This window comes from Haemaphysalis longicornis, unplaced genomic scaffold (assembly GCF_048455015.1).
Source record: "Haemaphysalis longicornis isolate Haplotype H1 unplaced genomic scaffold, Haemaphysalis longicornis Haplotype H1 scaffold_7, whole genome shotgun sequence".
Lineage (NCBI taxonomy): Eukaryota > Metazoa > Arthropoda > Arachnida > Ixodida > Ixodidae > Haemaphysalis > Haemaphysalis longicornis.
In genome coordinates this window covers 144,934,379-144,955,161 of record NW_027526422.1, presented here as the reverse complement: position 1 = coordinate 144,955,161, position 20,783 = coordinate 144,934,379, and the positions used below count along the sequence as shown (strand labels likewise).

General features: G+C 45.5%; 1 pseudogene; it reads right to left on the bottom strand.

The window, feature by feature from the left end:
• Window positions 1-645: 645 nt before the first annotated feature.
• LOC144146582 (uncharacterized) lies at window positions 646-19,901 on the bottom strand (annotated as a pseudogene).
• Window positions 19,902-20,783: the final 882 nt, after the last annotated feature.

Genomic DNA, 20,783 nt, shown 5'->3' with positions numbered 1-20,783 from the left:
GCTCGGGCCACGACACGACACACTTCGGAGATACCCAACCAGTCGTGCCCTATGGGGGCGCATCCCACCGGTCTTGTTTCGCGTTCGAACGCTACGGCCGCTTTTAAGCCCTGTTGCTTAGGGGTGCCTCGATAGGTGCACCGCCGTTCGGAGGAGCAGGAGGAGCCGTGCATCGAGTACCCTACTGCTGCGCACGCGGCGGTTTTCCCACATGCGCTAGGTGTGGAGGAAAAGCGCACGAGAACGAAAGATGCGAAAAAGAACCCCACTGCGTTAACTGTTGTGGCAACCATGGTGCGTACTCCAGATCCTGTCCGGTCTGGAAGACTGAGAAAGAAGTAATAACCATCAAGACAACACAGAATCTATCTTACCCTGAAGCTAAAAGGAGGCTAAGCTTCCAGCAAAAAGGAACTTTTGCGGAGGTGGTGCGGCGGGGGCCAGCGCCATCTCTAGTGTCTGTAGGCACGCAGGTCGAGCTGAGGGACCTGGTGTCAGCGGTGCGGCCCCCTCATGTCCCAGAGGCTGGGCTGCCCCAACGCCCGGCACTGACTCAGTCCACGCAGGTGGACCGAGTGGACCGCTCAGCGGACTGCTCAGTCCCGCAGCCCTCTACGCAAGTCGGGCCAGATGCTGGTGTTCTGGCTACCGATGGGGTGGAGGATGCTTCGGGGCTAACACGCAGCTCAGCGGGTTCTGCCCCGGCTGCACGGTCAGCTCCCCCTTCTCGGGGGACGGTCGACACGCCCCAGAAGAAGGCGCCGCCGGGAAGTGGCACTGTTGCAGGTGCAGCTCCTGCACGGCAACGGCCTGGGGAACCCCCCGACCCTCGAAGGGTACCGAAGGGCCGCGGGAAGCCTGGGCGTCCTGCAGGCGACAGTAGGAAAGAGGGAGAGGATTAAATGGACGTAACGTCACCCACACCTCCTTGAATACGAAAGAGCAAACCCAAAAAGATTGGTATGGTGCGAATAATACAGTGGAACTGTCGTGGGCTATTGCGTAACATAGATGACATTCACGATTGTTGGAGAAGTCCCAACCATCAATTATCTGTCTTCAGGAAACTCATCTATCCTCTGTGCACAATAATCCATTCAGCAAATACAATCTTCACCGCAAAGACAGGACAAATTCACTTGTATCTTCTGGAGGAGTGGCAATCGTCACTCCTCAGTCGATCCCAACAAACGAACTGAAGCTTCAAACCACTTTGGAGGCAGTAGCCATAAGAACGCACATTGGAATAGCTCTCACGATTTGCTCCCTGTATATTCCACCAACCGTTCCAGTGACCCAGAACGATCTGTTCAGACTCATAGATGAGTTGCCTGAGCCCTTCCTGTTGCTGGGGGATCTCAATGCGCACAATGTACTGTGGGGAAGTGCTAGAAGTGACACACGAGGCCGACTTATCGAGGCTGTAGTGACGGCAACTCCTTTGCATTTATTCAATAATGGGAGTCCCACTTACATATGCTCATCAACCCGCACCGAATCATGCATCGACATCTCTCTTGCAACGCCATCCCTAAGTACCTTTTTCACTTGGTCAACACTTCAAAATCCTCTCGGCAGTGACCACTACCCAATTTTTCTGGACTCCACACCGGCAGTACCCATGCTACCAGAGCGCAACAAAAGGTGGAAGTTGGAGGAGGCCAACTGGTCTCTGTTTGAACAAGCATGTGAAATAGAATTGCACGAAATACAAGACTTGAGTGCAGATGAAGCTTGCAGCCTAATAACTTCACGGCTCTTGGAAGCTGCAAAAGTGTCTATTCCCGAATCCTCCGGGACACTCCCCAGGAGGTCAAAGCCGTGGTGGAATTCTGATTGCAGGGACGCCCGTAGGAAGCAAAACTGCGCATGGTCCCGTTTCAGACGCTACCCCACTGCCGAATGTCTAATAGACTTCAAACGACTCAGAGCAGAAGCGCGCAAGATAAGACGGCAGTCGAAAAAGGCTTCATGGCAGCACTTTGTAAGTTCCATAAGTAGTAACGTAAGCTCAAAAACGGTCTGGGATAGGGTCAGGAAAGTGACTGGAACTTACAGTGCATTTACCATACCACTTTTTGATGGTAACAAAGGCCTTGCCGAGCAGGCAAACATTCTAGCCGAATATTTTGCCAAAGTGTCCAGTTCAGCCCACTACTCCAAATCATTCCTCAGGTATAAGGAACGGGCTGAAAGAGGAATAATTAAGATAAACTTAAGTAATGAAGAAGCATATAATGCACCTTTTTCCATGGCTGAACTACACATGGCGATTGCTCAGGGAAAAAGTAGGGCTGCAGGACCAGACCGAATTCATTATGAAATGTTAAGACATCTGACCCCAAGAACCTTAAAAGCCATACTGCATTTCTTCAATAAAATATGGTTTGAAGCCTACTTTCCAGTAGCGTGGCAGGAAACCCTTATGCTCCCACTACTGAAGCCAGGTAAAGACCGTAGTGAGCCAGCAAGCTACAGGCCTATTGCCTTGACAAGCTGCCTTGGGAAATGTTTTGAACGGATGATTAACAAGCGGCTGACACACTTTCTGGAAGAAAATCACATTATTGATGTCCTTCAGTTTGGTTTCCGGGCAAGGCACTCAACAGCTGACCACCTTCTTCGTTTGGAAACTAAAATTAGGGAGTCCTTTGTACAACGACAGCACTGCGTCTCTGTATTTTTTGACCTGTCAAAGGCTTATGACACCACATGGAAACACGGTATAATGCTAGATCTACAGAGATATGGTGTAAAAGGCAGAATGCTTGGGATGTTGAAAAGTTACCTTTCCAATCGATCCTTTCGAGTGAAATTCGGAACAGTATTATCGGATGTGTACACTCAGGAAAATGGCGTACCTCAGGGAGGTGTTCTCAGTGTTACGTTGTTCCTAATCAAACTAAACTCAATTGCACATGTAATACCGAAATCTTTGATGTATTCGCTTTACGCAGACGATATTCAGATCAGCTTTTCCTCGTGCAACTTAGCATCCTGCGAAAGGCAACTGCAACTTGGCATAAACCGTCTGGTGCAGTGGGCCGAGGAAAATGGATATAACTTTCGTGCAGAAAAAACAGTCTGTGTGCCTTTCAGTCTGCACCGAGGAATTGTGTTAGATTCTCAGCTGCACATCAAATCGGCCCAAATCCCTGTTCGAACTGAGCACAAATTTCTTGGTTTAATATTTGACCAAAAGTTAACATTTAAAAGCCATGTTAATTATCTAAAACAAAAATGTCTAAAATAAATGAATGTTTTAAAACATTTATCTTACAAAACCTGGGGCTCAGATCGTACCTGTCTTTTGCGGCTGTACAACAGTCTAATTCGTTCCCAGTTGGATTATGGCTGCTTTATCTATGGACCTGGTCGTGAATCTGTACTCAAAGCGCTCGACACCATTCACCACTCGGGCTTGAGAATAAGCACCGGAGCTTTCCGGACATCTCCGGTACAAAGCCTGTATGCAGAAACCAATCAATGGTCACTTAACAAACGGAGAGTACTCCTCGGAAACATGTACATAATGAGAATTCTTTCCTGCACCACTCACCCTTGTCGACAGCTGTTTCTGAAACCTCGCTTTGAAACTCTCTTTACCAACAGGCCTCGGACTATTCCAACCATGTTTTTCAGGTACCGCATTCTTAATGAAGCCCTTGACTTTTATGTAGATGATACCATGGTGGTCACCCACAGAACCGGTTATGCTCCATGGGAATACCGCAAGCCACAATGTGACTTTTCCTTGCTGAAGTACAACAAGCACAACACTCCAAAGGAACTACTGCAACAAGAGTTCTTAGATATCCAGTTCAGGTATGCCGGATGTGCTACTTACTTCACAGATGGTTCTAAAGGAGAAAGGCATGTGGGAGCAGCTGCAATTGGACCTAATTACGAAGAATGCCAACGGCTCCGACCTGACACTAGTATCTTCACTGCCGAACTGCATGCCATACAGCTCGTTTTAAACAAAGTATGCATTGAAAGGACACCACAGTCAGTCATCTTCTCTGACTCTCTCAGCGCGCTAGCAGCCTTGTGTTCAGGAAACAAAACCAAAAATCCGCTTGTCCAACAAGTGCTTAACCAACTGATGGACTGTAGCAAAAATCACTTAGACGTGAGCTTCTGTTGGGTACCGAGTCATGTAGGAATTGACGGCAATGAAAAGGCAGATGCCCTCGCAGCCCAGACAAAAGAGCTTGAGGTGACGGAAACTCGTTTACCCTACCAGGATTACAGACGAAGACTAAAATTATCAATAACGAAGAAGTGGCAGTCTGAATGGACAGAACTCACTGAAAACAAGCTCCACCTTGTGAAGCTGCACCTGAGAGAGTGGCAGAGCTGCAGGCATAAAGAAAGATTTGTAGAGGTGGTGTTATGTCGCCTAAGAATTGGGCACACGCGCTTGACCCCCAACTTCCTATTGCTGGGAGAAGACCCTCCACAATGTGAGCAATGTGCGAAGCGCCTTACAGTAATACACATACTTATCGAGTGTCCTAGTTACGAAAACAAGCGTCGTAAATTTTTTTCCCACTTTTATAAATTTCAAATTCCATTGCACCCTGCTTTACTGCTTGGCGATGAACCCCTGGTTCCCTTGGAAAAGGTCTTTAAATTTTTGAATGCCATCAAGCTTTTAGGGAAACTTTGATTTTACCATGTTGCGTCATTTTTACTCAAGCGGTTTTTAAATTTTTGAGTGCACTCAAGCTTTTATAGAAACTGATTTTACCACTTTACATGATTTTCACATGAGCTTTTTACCGTAGTGTGTTCAAAATATTTACCTTGTGTCTGGCGCATTATAGCCAAATTTGGTTGCTGCGCCAATAAAATCCAAATTCATCAGCGGCGGTTTTCGGGAGCAGCGTGGGCTCGTTCGCGTTTACCAATCTTTTGTCGAGAAAATTCGTGTTTAATAATGTTTCAGAGAATCCATTTCAGTTTTCTGAATAATTAGGTACCAGTCTACTGCTAACGTTTCTGAACAAGCGTCTTTTGGCTGTTCGTCTGTGCGGAGGCAGGCCTGTTTACTGACTTTACCGCTGTGTGAATGGGCTCCGGTGTAACGGATCAGCTTACGCTTCATGCTCTCATATGAAGTCATCACAAAAGGGAAGGAACATTATCTCACCAAACGACAACATAACTAGCAACCATACCGAAGTTTACCCCGTTAACTTCCCAGGGAGTACTTGCAAATATGATGTACAGGTGCCACCATATAAAATGGGAACAAGGATGTCTAATTAGAAAAAATTTGTCTTACTCGCTTTATGACAGCCATAAGCAGTTTACAGGCTGCATTTTCCATTAGAGAGCGCTCGTGTAGACGCCGAACAATGTAACCAGGCCATTTCCGAAAGAAGAAATTCCTAAAAATTTACAAGATTGTGTTGCAATTATTTTGACCACACCTGTATATTGAGGATTTCTAGAATAACCTAACATTCTTGGCCCAGAAGATTCGAATGAATTCTTTTTTATCATAGTGAATACAAAAAATGCACGCTTCACGGCTGCAATTTGATATAAAGTGCGGGACTTTTATTTCTTCTATCACGTAGCAGAGGAATTTCCTGTGTTCTGGAAATAAAATACAGTATCAAGCACCTGAGGTGCCTTTTCCGATCCTACACGCGCTATTAAATGGTTGTTTTAAGGAGCCGCTTAGTTTATTTTGTTGTTACACGATGTGATTTGGCGCTGTCTCTAAAATGAGTGAGAAATATTTCATTGCAGCGGATTTCAAGTGGTGGAAATACCTGGTGGACACTGGTTTACCACGATCTTTCCTGCCACACTACGCCCTCAGCAACAGTATCATGCCCGGCCGTACGTTTCTTAACTTGGGAACTTATTGATGGAAAACATGCTGAGCTTATTGCACAAGGCCACACTGTAGTGAAACTTTTTGAGCGTTAGTAGTCTGGTTTTTGCAGAAGCTTCTTCACTATGCTCCTTGTGTGAAGCGTTTATGTTTGTACTCAATCCGAAACTTCATTTGCACAATGCCACACAATATTCACTCTTTCAGTACACTCCTGGAAAAGGGTTTTTCCGCAATCATTGTATCTGTCGTATGCTTGGCCGTCGTGTTAGCAGCGAACGTTTTGAAGAATTGTCAGTTAAACTTCTTCACTAGCCCAAACACTGCCTTCGTAGGGTCCCCCGCTAAGCCGCCTTTGCTCAGAAACTCAATCTTCACAAACTCTGTCATTGTTTTTTAGTGTGAATGCGGAAGTTCTGCGAATTCTTGTGCCCCTCTGTTCAGTGCAGAAACAAATTCTAGGAACTCAAGCCTCAGATAAGGTAGTCCGCACCAGTCCAAAGGTAAAGGTACGAAACTGGCTGGTTTCAGATGAGCGTGTTGCCTTAAGCCTTTTACACAGAATGGGCAGTTTAGATGTTCCTCAATAGTTTGCACAAAAAAGCTTCGAATGAGTCCCGTGGCTTTTATTTTGATGCTTCGAACGATGCAAGCTAAAAAATTCATCAGGGGCTACTGGCGCTTTAAAGCGTGGCCATTTTTGTCCGCTGTGACTTTAGTGCTTTAAGATACACCGAAAGTGCGCAGAAAAAGAATGAACCCAGGATGTCCTCACCTTTCGTTGAGATTGTCTTGGTTTATTTGTCGCTACCTTTGCTGGAGGGTAACTTGTGAAAGGAGACACTGCTCACCTTACGTTATTCTGATCTACAACAAGGTGCGCAACTGTATACTGTCGCGCTCATCTAAAGAAACCAATCTCGTAATGGGACTTACTGGCCACAGTTTTAAAGACAACAGTCTTTAATGGGCTACTTCAACGCAGATATTTTGTTCTGTCCGTATGTCTGTCTGTCTGTTTGTGACTTGATTCAGCCGCCAGGCCAAAGTGAAACAAAAGTTGCGCAATAGCCTTATATACCCACAGACAAATCTTAACATATAACTCCGGTTTCAATGTTCATACTTGGCAACACTGTTGAACAAGACATTAGGCAAATATAAGACAGCAAATCAATACATTAGTGACATTTACAGTGTTCCTTTATTACAAAGTATATGGATGGTGGGTTTTTGTGATAGCAAATGAAATACTACATCAACGGCAGAAAACCGTCACCTGATGTTGCCCGAGCTACAGCCAAGCGGCATTTAAGAAACGAAACGGCAACAGCAGCGAAAGGTTCTAGTAGATTGTATCCATGTTCAGCTTGGAAAGGTCGTGGAGTAGGGAAACGTGGTTCTATAAACGTATAAACGTTGTAGTAGCGTTACTAAATTCACGCGCGCCTCCACCGTACGGTAGCCAGCGGTGGCATCGAGACGCCCGACTTGGAGCAGTGTAGAGCGGTAAATTTAAACTAACTTGAGCAAACGTCTAGCGTGTTATCGTGGGAAGAGCGAGGCGGGAGATGAACAGCGTGAGAGGTGAGAGGGAAAGAAAACGGAGGCATTTACTTGGCACGGCAGTTTTAGTTCCTCATCGCTGCCCGTACGCGGCGGCGAGAACCGATAGGGCATGCCTAGCCCCACGTTAATTGGAGGGATAAAAATTATCGCTTAAACGGTGGTGCTGGGACAAGCCTCGCTGGGCAGGTCTCAAGTGTAGTTAGGTTTGGTCCCATATAAGTTAGTGGAGATTTCGCGGACCGCCATGCTTTACGCAGACGATGGTCCCAACGAAAATTGACACAGGTGAATGACCACCTGAGTGAATAGGCAATTGGCATACTCCCGCAGATGGCTATTCACGCAACGCTGTCTGTATTGCGTAATATCGGCCACAGCACAGCGGAAGGTTTGACGTGATGGCACGTGAATAGAAGAGGTACACAGTAGCAGTGCAGAACCGTGATTCTAGGGAAGCTGTCACGAGTGCCAAACTTCTTCCCGACATGATTCCTTCCGAAAGGTGAAGAGAGGAAATGGGACAAAGAAACGCACACAGAAAAGATGCCTGTTTACGTAATTCACGCCAGCAGACAAGGAAACAAAGCGGAAAAAGTGATGCAGCTATGACGTGGCAATAAAGAGTGTGGCCACGCTTTCGTCTTCAAATCGTATAGGCAGACTTTGGTGCTTCAAGGCATTATATTTCAGCATCGAGCAAGGTGTTCGGGCATGAAAATGCAACTCTGGCACCAGACCTAGCTCCTTTCCTCTAAAACGGTGCACACTGCCCGTATGGTAAATCGCAAGTGATTCGTCTTCAGTTTTAATGATTTTCAAGGACCTAACTTCGCGTGTATTCTTTAACCCTTTCAGTCACGAATTAATATATTCACTGCAGAAAAATTCCATACTTGGAGGCTTAGTACTGTCAAGTGTCTAGAGGTAAAAAAAACTCTCTCTAAAATACTTATTACGCAAATGGCGTCGCGACCTCCTACGGAGACACCATTGCTCAATCCTGCTTTTCCCTATAAAACATAATAAATATCCTGATGCAGTTTACAAACAACGATGTGAAATATTAATTTCTGCACATGAAAGAGGTGCTTTTAAGCTTTTATAAATGATTTACGCCGCAGTAAAAGAGAACCTAGGACGGCAACACACCGGAGCTCCCACAAAACTTGGTGGCGTCCATTTTGAAACGATGTTTATGATTGCGGTTCCGCCAATCCGCATCACATGCATGGTGCTACCTTTCACTTTCGTGGGTTTCGAACATCACCCGCGCAACTCTGCAGCATTAACTCTTTTTCGTTTTCACGAGGAAAACGACGAAGAAATTCGCGCCTCCATATGAAGACACGGTGACTTAAAGGTATAAAAAGACTTCCGTTAAGGTGACGAGCACACATTTGGTAGAGCCCGCCCCCTTGAGTCGCAAATATTTGTACTTGCAGATGTCTGGCACAAGGTAAAAGTATTTTCTATAGAGAAGATTCGAGACTTGGCATCGAGGTATCCCGTGCATCGCAGTCTTTGTTCGTGTTGTTTAAAACTAACAAAAGCGGTTCTGAATGACTACAGGGAATTAGGTGGCCATGAATTTATGAATGTTAGCGCAAAACATATTAACTTTGAGTTCACGGGAAGTTTTTTTGTTAAAAAAATGCCGCACATAGTCGACGAAAAAACAATGGCATAGTTCTGTTTCACAGTTCACTCTAAAATGACACAATCCATGTACAGAAAATAAACCAATGACCGTAGATGTAGCGGTATACCTTTGGCTTCAGTGACACGAAACTGATCCAGTTTTGGTAAAACTGTGGAAGTATAAAGGAACACGCACCAGTTTTTAAGAGTGGAGCACTTTAGCTCGCTCGCCTTGACGTCGTACCTCCCTGTAACGGTCGATGTCAAACTACTGCCGGAATCAGGCGGTCACGCGAGATAACGGACGCAAACTGCCCGGCGTTACATTTTAGCGCATCATCACTAGGCTTTGAAAACCAAGCTGTTTAAATAGGATGACCGTTGGAAACTTGTGATACTCTGGTGCTTATCATACATCTCCCCGTTGTTTAGCGGAAAAAAAACTGCAGGTATATTTGACGCAAATGTATGTAACTACCCGGCAGCCCCCGCATTCATTTAGTTCGGAAGGGTCGTTGGGTTAGTTTTTGCGACCGTAAGCGAAAGCATTGGCAGTATATCTGCTCCTTTCGTTGTAAATGTCGACAAAAGGCGATAGTCTTTGCCGAAATTTTTCAAGTAAATGTCTCCCTTCGTTTTCCCTCTCACCTCTTTTGGTGTTCCTCTTGCGTCGCGCTCATCCCAAGGTAAACACGGTAAGGTCGATTTAAAGGTCAAGTCGATTTAAATTTACCGCGTTCCACTGCTCCAGGCCGGGTGCCTCGATGCCCGCGCTGCCCTAAGGTGAAGACAGGCGTGAATCGAGGCACCCCACTCTAACGTTCCTATAACCGCGTTGCCTTATAGTCCACGTGCGTTCCAAGCAGAATGTGGAACTTATATAGTGGAACCTTTCGTAACTATTGCCGGTTGATTTCTGAAAATGTCGCCAGAAGCTTTAGTGGCGCGGGCGACAGCTGGCGACGGTGTTAATTTTGTTTTCCGAAGTGGATGTAGTAAATTCATTTCGCAAAAATCAAGCATCTATGAATTTTTTATAAAAGAACACTGTGAATATCTTATCTAATATTTCCTATTTTATATTTGCGTAATGCCTTTTTCTTGTTTACTTTCGTTTTACTTTGACCGGGTGGCTGAATCGAGTCACACGCAATCAGACAGACATACAGACAGACCAAAATTTCCATGTTTAAGTAGCCCAAGAAAGACCATCGGGTTTAAAAAGTGGCAGTGCAACGATGGCACATGCGGGAGGAAATGCAAGCACAAATAGAGCATCGCGCTGCGGCCGCAAAGTCCGCGGATCGAAACCTGGCGCCGGATGCTGTTTCTTTATAGAGGAGCACTGCGGACGCCGACGCCGACGCCGCCGCCGACGCCGACGCCGGCGGTGGATGGTTTGGGGTCGCTTATAAAGTGCATTCGCACTTAAAATAACAGACACGGCCTGGCTCGTCCCTCCTGCTCCCGCGCTCGGGAGGAGAAGAGTCGAGTGGGGCCGGGGAACGAAACTCCCGCTGGCGCTGTTTCAGGCAGAGGGCGCGCGAGCACTACGGAGGCGGAAAGTTTGAATTGCTTTGAGTAGTAGCAGTGAGCGGATAACGGCGCTACAGCCCATTACGGCGAAAAACCTTCTGTGCCCTTCCGTCACCTTTCACGTTGACTGTAACGGCATGAATATTTCTGTTTTTATTTCTTTTGTTGGTTCCGTAGACTGTGTTCCAAACTAAACATAAACATACAAAACACGTGGCTTATAGAGTTTTGGATACAAAGCGTCTCTTGCTCTCGGTTCCGTCGTCCATCATCCGTCGTCCACCTATCTGCCGGCCCAGGAAGACACCGGCAACACTGCCGCATTAGGAGCCCTTTAAGGGGCAGCGTGCTTGTCTCGTTCCGGACCAGGAAGACACCGGCAACACTCTCGTTCCTGCATCTCATTGTGGGGGCCATGTCCCTCCCTGGTTGCGGCGCCGTCCACACTCCCACTGCGCATTTTCGGCTCATCTCGGGCCGGCCCAGGAAGGCACCGGTAACACTGTCGCTCCTAGAGCCATTAAAAGGTAAGACACCACCGGGCGTTCAGCAAGCCGAGCATGAGCGGTGGGGGTGTGGACGGCGCAACAACGGCAAAGGAGGGACATAGCCCCGTCGCATCTAATAAAATTACACCATCCTCCCGTAGGGGAACCCTGAGTAGTATGCAAAATAGCCATGGGCCTAACGCAATTTCCCATTTCGTAGTTCCGGTAAGTGAAACGTGGGGTAGTTTCCATGGAAACCAAACTGTAAATATAACGGTAGCTACGTACCTCAACCTAACGGAAACGACGAACTAAAAACTAATGGGCACTTCAATCGACCCCATGGCTGCTTTGCATACTACACAGGGTTCCCCTACGGGAAGATGGTGGAATTTGTTTTCTGTACTTCATGTCCGGTTGCTTGTACTGCTCTAAACAGATATTTGTGATACCGCATTTCTAGCTGATATAAATTTCTCTAGCTCCTCACGTAACCCACCTTCAGTTTGGATGCAAAAAGACCTCTCAGGTCTGACTAATGCCTACTTGCAGGAATTTGATGCGGAGGCTAGTTGACAGCTTAATTTGCACACCTAGGAAAATGTCACAACACCTAACCAAACGGTGGCTTTATTAATTGGATACTGTCAATCTTCGCAGCCGAGGAACACTGAAGAAATGTAAGCAACACCGTATCCTTCTCAAGGTAAGATTGGTGATGCAATGAAACTGCCAATTGATGTCTGGTTGGCTGCGAGCCATGGCTTAGGACAAATGATTTTGCCCGCGGCCGGATATCACCCTGTAGAAGCAATGTTCAATGCTCGCAACAAAGACCAACACTGCGTTTGGAGGTTCATGCTTCGTATGGTATTGCTTGTTGACAATTGAAGTTTTAATAGTAACGTCATGGCTTCTGCACAGAGTGAAACTCAACGTTTTTTTTGGAAACGAAAACCGCAAGCAGAGTCAGACGGATAGCAAGGGGGACGAGGGCTCTGCTCCAACTGCAATCTGGCAGAAAACGCAAAAACAATTATACAAATCCTAAACGAGTACAGGGGAACTGTTAACAAATGAGGGGTTGACATTATGCCAAACAAAACACACGATTAATCATATACAACAAGAGAAAACATCGAATAGTTAGGTAAGATACACTTCATGCCTACAATGATAAACCTAATCTACTTTAAAAAATCACACTCCAAAATAAGGTAGCTGTTGTATAACGTCCCATTCGCACTAAAAACTATCAATCGCTCGTAAGGCTCGTCAGAGTAACAAGTGTTTAGTCATTTGTGGTTGGCGTGGCACTCCAAACAAGGGTACAGTGATGTGACCTAGAATAATAGCAAGCATGTTATAATTAAAAGATTTAATATACCCAGCTGGTCTGCTCAGCAATGAAGAACGTTTAGGTTTATGCGTATATCAGGACAGCCTATGGTGAAATCAGTGGCCAAGAAATATTTTAAGTAGTCGCCTAGGATAATTTTGGGCACCCCAAGAAAAGTCCCGGTACTTTTAAATCTGGTTACCAGTTTTGCATCAGATATTTATATTACAAAAGAAATGGTACAGAGTAAACTGAGTAAAGCATTTGGGCTCGACTTGTTGTGTCGTGGAAGCACCATTTTATGAAACCCAAGATTATGGAAATATTCCCAAAAAGGTTGGTTGATAACAGCGTCCGCACGATTTTTCGTAAATTTTCTGGAAAAGATTGTGGTTCATTGACGATCAATACACTTCGCTGTGCACTTGTTCTCGCACTTATGGGGTGTCGTTCAGAGCCCTAAGTGTCTAGTAATGAATATACTTCATAGCTTTTAAGCAGCGGCTACAAATGCAAGAAGAAGATGAAACAAAGCACGCTGACTGCAAGCTCAAGGATTTGTTGACTTTCTAAACAAATATATAGAAAATACTTTTCAATAACAACAAGAAAACCTTATTACGAATGCTTGTTCTTGATATTTTAGGGAAACTCGATTCAACTCACGCGAAACGCGGCAACTGATACGTTTTATTCACAATTCTATAAGTCTCTGGGAATGGAAATCGAAACCGAGGCATCACCCTGGTGTTTGCTCACGACAAATCACCATCACTATTATAATGAAGAATGGATAACCCAGCCTAAAATGGTGGTATTGATGCTACTTCTGGCGGAGGGACGGAAACTCCGAGATACCAGATTGGCTCAAGTTTGGGTATAACAGAAACAGGTAAGTGTAGTTTTTTTTTATTTTGCGCGACCATACGCCGATGTTCTCCGAAACCAACGCAGGCAGTGAGAGACCGTTGAGGAAAGCTTGCTTCCAAAGTCCGTGCAATATACGTATCTCTACTACGATAACTTATATTTTCGTGTTGCGTACTGGGACGATGTTTTTAAAGCAAAGCTTGCTAGCTCTACCACCCAAGCATTCTTTCTTGGCGTGCGGGACAATAAACTACCAATGCGGCGTAGCCGGCGGAGGAGTCCTACGGCAGGAGTCCTAAGCACAGATATTAGTGGTCACATGCCCATATTGTTGATCACTGACCCAGAAGAAATTTGTAAGGCGCAAAAACCGGGACGTCTTTACTTATCGCCTGATAACACCAAATACGCTGGAAGACTTTAGAAAACGCATAGCTGAAACAAACTGGGCGAACGTCTTTGCCGTAACGGATGCAAATACCGCTTATGAAAGCTTTATAAAAATATTTAAATCGCAATACTATATCTCATTTCCCATTCAAACGCACCGAACACCTTGAACGTCACGCAAGCCGTGCATTACCTGTTATGTAAGAAAACAAATTCTAAAGAAAAACAAGTTGTACCATTCGTTTGTCAAAACTGGAGATTCAAAGAATTTCGATAAATAACAAGTCGTTGAGAAACAACTTAAATCAAGAAAAGGAAAAGGAGAAACCAGAATACTACCACCGCATTTTCGATGCAAGTTGTTCGAAACGAAGGAATAATGTTTGGAGGAGACGCAATGAGCTACTCAGCAAGAGTTCCTGCTGTACCCCGATTGACAGTCTCAAGGTGCATGACAACATACCGAGAGAAACTGATCTCGCTAACTAGCTTAACGATTTTTTCGTAGAACTCGGAGATACTAGTTACCTAAATCAAAATGCCCATAACATTAAGTCCCTTCCAAACACAGTCTTTCTTGAGCCCACGTGTATGCGTGAAGTAATAGAGACCACAACTAAATTTAAAAATGATCATAGCTGTGATGTTGACGGTTTACAAATTCGACATAATAAGTATGTTTGGGATGTCCTGGAAGACGTATTGACGCACATTTACAATGTATCCCTCTGAAAAGGTGTTTTTCCGGAAGGTATAGAGATAGCCAAAGTGAGCGTGATAGACAAAGCAGGTGAAAAGAATGAACTAGCTAATTATAGTCCAATCTTAGTCTTATCAGTTTTTTTCTAATTGTCTTGAGAAAATGATATGGAACCAAATAGAATTTTTTTCCCGGAAACAACCTTATTATACCTGACTGCCAGTTCAGTTTCAGAAAAAAAGCGCTCTACTGAAAGCGCACTGATAATGCTGAAAGACATGATCCTGCAAATTTTTTAAAAAAGGTTACTTACGCTACGCATATACCTAGACTTCAGCAAGGCGTTCGATCGTGTCAATCATATAGTTCTTCATAACAAATAGCAAAACTACGGTTTTCGAGGTGCGGCCTCTAGTCTCATGCAGTGTTACTTGTTGACGAGTTTGGAGTATGTAGAGGTAAATAATCACAAATCGCGAACTAAGCCTATAAAAACCGGCGGGCCACAAGGGAGCATTCTCGGACCTATTCTATTTTTTATTTTACATAAACTACATTACGCGCATACAGGCAAATTTTAAGTATATTATGTGTACCGATGATTGCACTCTGTTTCATCCTGGTAATAAATTAGATAGTGTAGTGCCTGTGTCATGTTCTCTATGTTACGCAATCCAAAAGTGGTCCCAAAAGAACTGCCTAACGCAAAATCAATCAAAAACAAAAGGTGTACTTTTCCGCACTTTAGGCACGGCAGTAAAAGTACCTGATAGCATTGGTTTAGGTCCGTATAAAATGAATATGGTAAAAAGTGTTAAAACACTTGGTGTCATTTTTACAGAACACATTTCATGGAACGAGCATGTTAGGTCACTCAGCTTGAAAGCGCAAAAAGCCGCTCGTATCATAAATAGGTGTCGTCATTTCTTACCCACGTGCGAAAGGTGATTTTTATAACAGGCGCTCTTTCACCCTCATCTGAACTACTGTGAAACAGTCTGGGCAAACACGACCTTGAAAAAACATACATAAAATACCAACACTGCAAAAGAAAGCCATTCGTGAAGTTCAAAATGTTCCTTTTCTAGCGCACACGAAAGAACTATTTCAAACTGAACGAGAGTGCGAAGCTGGGCTAGTCAGTAGGAATCCATTAATAAAAACTGCGCAAAGGCAGCGCCCGTCCTTGTCTGTTTTTACTTGTGTCCCGTCTTTTGCGCTGTTCTGATTAAGGGTAACTATTTAAAAAAAACACCACATATTAGAAGTTGAAAACATATATCGATATAAACTCATCTGTGATTGCAGGTATGCAAAACAAAACAAACTGTATACTTGTATGGACCTAGTACATCTACAGGAAACTGTATATTGTCACGAAGTCAAACACGACGCAGTTGTCGTCAAGGAAACAAGTTTATTGGAGTTCAAGGAAACAAGTTTACAAACAACTTAAAGAATACCAGGCAGCGAAGCAGCAGTCAACAAAGTGACTTGCGTAGGCGAGCGTCGTGGAGTCGAATACCCGGGCGTCTGCTCCGCAAGCTTTTAGATGCGACGCTGAGAGGAGCATCTCTTGCCGGCGGCCCTGCCCTTCCTGGGTCGTCGTTGTCCGCGTCCACACAGCTTAGTCTCTCCTCCGCTTACCCCCTCTCCTCTGACCGTGATAGCGCGCCCTCTCCCCCAACATCGGTTGCGCGCGCAGGCAACCCCCTGTGGACTAGGCAAGGCCTCTCCGCTCCCCCGTGACGTCATCACACTACGACGGGGCGCCGGAGTTCGGGTTCTTCATGTAGGAAGGCTGCTGCGCGCTCGTTCGTTCTCGCGTATGTGCAGCGCCACGTGAAATCACTCTCTGAAGATTTTGGCCACGTGATTTAACGTTGACGTGAATGTATAATTTCCGCCACACAGTTCGCGTTCGATAGGTTTTGAAAACTGAAAATTAGCGGTTTTCAGATTATAATTATATGTTGGCTGTTAAGTATTTACTATCGACTAATATTGCCCGAAAGTCCGCACGTTAATTTTTTTTCCGGTGGGGGGTGGGGGGGGGGGGGGAGGAGCGGAGTATTGATTCTACGCTGTGCTTTCACGTAAGTCTTTATTTTTAGTAATAGCTCATTGCCTGGTGCGGACTCAGTAATTATTGCCAGGCAAAAATTTAACCCTGTGGTCTGTCAGCGACCGGGGACTCGTTACCAGGAATCTGGCTACTACTTTTATGCTTTTTCAACCAGGCTCTTACACTACCTCCACACAAGAAAAAAACATTGCAGAAGTTATGGCTCTTATAATAGCTTACAGCTCTCTGCGTAGCATCTAAATTGAGCAGTTGCCTTTCGATTTGATAATAATTAAGCAGGCTGTGTTACTTACAAAGAATGTGTATTGGAGAGTAGAAGTATTCAGAAAACATTTACAGGTGTTGCACACAAAAAGTCAAAACAATCAAGACAAAACATCACGATTTCAAAGTGCTAAGCTTCCGCTTTTGAGCAACGTTTACTTGTACAAGACTGTCGTTCCTATTTTTGCAATAGTTTTTCAGGAGAATGTTTGCTGCTGCGCTAAGAATGGGATGCATAACCAAATGAGCGCTGTGGCCACTTTCACATTCTCCAAAACTGTCACCGCCTTTTATTAGGTTGGTGGCCAGTGTGAAAAGGGCTTGCCTTTGGTTTGGTAGAGAATGGAACTGCACAGCATACGTTTCACTTCACAACTTGCCCAGGACAATTTCAGCAGTCATTACAGCATTCAGAACAGGAAGCTTGGGGAACGTTAGCCCTCCGCGATTCATGTTTGCTATAATCTCTGCATTTTCAATTGTGATCTCTTCATCGTCTACCAAATTTGCTTGACACGCAGTGCATGCAAGTATTTTAAGTGCCGTGTGGGCACAGTATCAGGCCACATATGCTATAGCTGGAAGGTTCCCTGCTTTCATTTAAGAGTCCTTGTAATAACTTCAATGCTGCAGTTCCGCAGGATGGCCTCATCAAAGCTGACTGCAGGTGCCCCTGAATCCATGTCCGGAAGCTCCAGGGCTCTTTGCAGCCGCTGCTTGCGTTTGGATTCAAACACTTGCCTGATAGAGACATGGTACTGCGACCAGGACAGCTGCATATACTTCCCACATCTTTCCTCCAAGCAGTCCGTTTGAAATTTCCCAAGAGAACGCAGTCGAATCTAAGTTCTTCAAGGCAATAGCTGATGATCTTGACCAATGCTTCTGTAGTGAGGCTCAAGGCACTGTGAGTCTCCCGAGTGAAAATTCCATTGTCAAACTTCAAACAGTTTCAGAGGTCAAGCCACTGCATGATGGGTTGAAGGAATTCAACTTGCGGACACAATTTTTTAGTGATGGGAGTCTGAAGATCATCAGGAAGCCGGCGTCCTTTGCTGGGTGACTTCACATTAACAATCCTCCACCAGGTTTCGACAATCTTTAAAAATTCTGCTGTTCCAGCTGCATGCTGCAGTGCATAGCGTTGACCGCATGTTTATAGGGCAGCGATGGTTGATAGGTTGAACACCTTCAGCGCAAGCTTAACGTCCTTCCTCTCCATGTTGGATGAGTTGAGGGCCTTTACTGACAGTGTTGGAGCAGCCTTGAAAAGTTGATCTTCTTCCTTTGAGTGGATTTCATGGAGGGTCTTGAATGAAACAGTGATAATTTTTGGGTCAGATTTCAAATCTTTGAGTAAAGGAAAAAACGTCCAGGTTCCATAGTTCTTTTGGTTGATCCAATTGTTCCGAATACATTTCAACAGGTGAACAAGGTCAATAACGAAAAAAAGCGGGCGAGTGGCATCTGATGGGTGAGGATAGGAGCTGCTTAGTTTTGGTTGCGATCCAAACAGGGGCATTGTTTTGCGGTTGATTGAGTTGTTATCTGTGATCACTGCAATGATGCGAAGTCCAACCTTTTCAAGCTCATTTATGATGCTGTGGAGCACAGTGTTCAGCTGGTGGGCATTGATTTGTTCTACTGGCAAAATGTGAACAACACTTTTTTGCGATGAAAGGAGACTTTGAATCATAATGACATGAGCTGTCTTTGCTGCATTAGAAGTGTTGCTGGCAGTACCGACAATCGTGCCACCCTTATAATAGAAATATGCCTGTAGATGGATTTCATCCATCATGAGAACCACACACTTCTTATGGTCCTTCAGTGCACCCACGAGCTCCTTCGCATAGAGCAGGAAAGAAGCATCGTGCTGCTCAGCTGCTGGATTAACAACATGTGAATTGCAGACACTTCTGATCAAGGACTCATGCGGCAATATGAAACCACCATAGTACCGCAAGTACCTATAGGAATGAGGAGAGATGGTAAATAAGAGGCTCGAAAAAACTAACAGCGCTGAAGAGTAGCGGGGTGACTTGCTCAAAAGGAGAAACACTTGTTGCTTTAAAAAGGTCAAGTTATCTTGCCGCTCCTCGTCTTCCACTTCTGAATTTGTTGCATCTTCGAGAAGAGATAGCACGAGTTTCAATATGCCACCTGCCTTGTCTTCGGGTATGCGGAAGGCAAGAATCTAATCAAAGCTCTCAACAGCATCCAGGAAATGTGTCAGGCACCGAACGTCATTCACACTTTTTGGAATGACCGTGCCATCCAGCTTGGTAACCTCGACATCTTGAAAATACAGCCTGAGAGAGAGGTCTTCGGTGACTTTAACTGACTTCCTGATTGCTGGGGCACCATCGACAGTTAGATTGAGGAAGAGTATACAGTCATGCCTCGAAATAACGGTCCAGAATGCGGAAACCTTCATTCAGGGTAGGCACTGTAAAATTGCCTGAAAGTTACCAATTTTGTATTTGTCTTCTTCCGCCTGGTGTGTCTCAATAAACTTGCTTATGGCATCTTGTAACGCAGCTGCCTCTAGGTGCGTCCTCTTTTCATCTGGGGCCTCCCGAGACGTGTTTGCATTTGTGGCAGAAAGATACGCCGGGCCGTCGGGAAGTATGCTTGGAACTTCATCAGGCCGTAGCCGTACGAGCTTCAGTGGTACTTCAATTACTTTGCCCGTTGTTGTATCCGTGTAACTTGTTGTATTTACCATCTCGGATGGTTCAAAGTGGCGCTCGCAGACCTGCGATAAAAAAACAAAGACAATAAAAGCTCATCAACCTGAAGTTTAAAAACGCGACATTAGCCGCGCGGCAGTACAACGAGGAGAATTTCGTATAAATTTCGTGGGAACTGAACGCTAGCAATACTATTTCGCTACGACTTAACATAAGTTGGCGATCCAAAATATGCAGCATTTATCTCGCAACATGATGCCCGCAGCGTTTTCTATGCAACTGAGGAAGGCGTAACAACGATAGTTAAAGGAATGTTTTCCTTACCACGGACCGCTTTCCTGGAGTGAAGTCCGCACGGTGGATAGCTTTAATCCACTGAGCCCTTCTTGCTGGGTCCGAAGGGAAGGTGAATACACGTACACGTTCACCACCATCATACTTCCTGCGACACCGCGGTACGCAACAATGACCAGGCATTATAACAGCTTGCAAACTTCACATGCACCTCCAGGCACCGGCGCACTCACGTTGTCATTACTGTACTGGTACTCACTTCTGACACAGCGTTGACAGTTTTGCGACACACACTGCACGAAAAAGACACAGAGAACGGTGAAAACGTGCGCCCGCACGCGATTTCAAAAAAACGAAGGAGGAACTGATGTTTACCGCAGTGCGAACGCTTTTTCCAGGCGAGCACTAGGTGGGAAGATGAGAAGTGGAAAACAAACTCACGTACAAAAAGCAATATGCCTTACAAACACGCTGTTCAAAAAAAGCATGAATTTTCACAAAATAATATTTTTCCTCTTGCCGTAAAGAAGTGAAAAAAATATCAAAATATATTCCTAAATTCGATACCTCGGATTGTACCTAACCGCGCATGCGCGGAAGCGGCAGGGTCACAGAGATTGGTTGGAGTGAATGCGGGCACGACGGCCGCTCCTCGAAAGCGCCGACAGCCGGTCCGTCGTAGTGTGATGACGTAGATACAAAGGAGAGGAGGATGTCGAGAGGCCTTAGCTAGTCCAGAGGGTGTTGGCGCAGGGCGGCGCGCTCTCTCACTCCGCCGGTGGGTGGCGCTGCAGGCGGTGCAAGCGCGCTGTGCGCATGTGCAGCGCCCTCTCTCTGCGCGGTCTCCTCTCCTTCGGGCGCGCTGCGCATATGAGCGCAGTGCCGCGCTCCGGCCGGTCTCTCAGTCGACGGTCGCCCGCGCTACGTTTGCTCTCTCCTCTCCCTCTTTCTCTCGCATTACCCGATGATTGCTCACACAATTTTAGTAAACGACCCAACGGAAACGCACAATGGAACCCCCTTCAGCGTCGCATCACACCAGGGTTCCCTCGAGGGGAGGTGGGC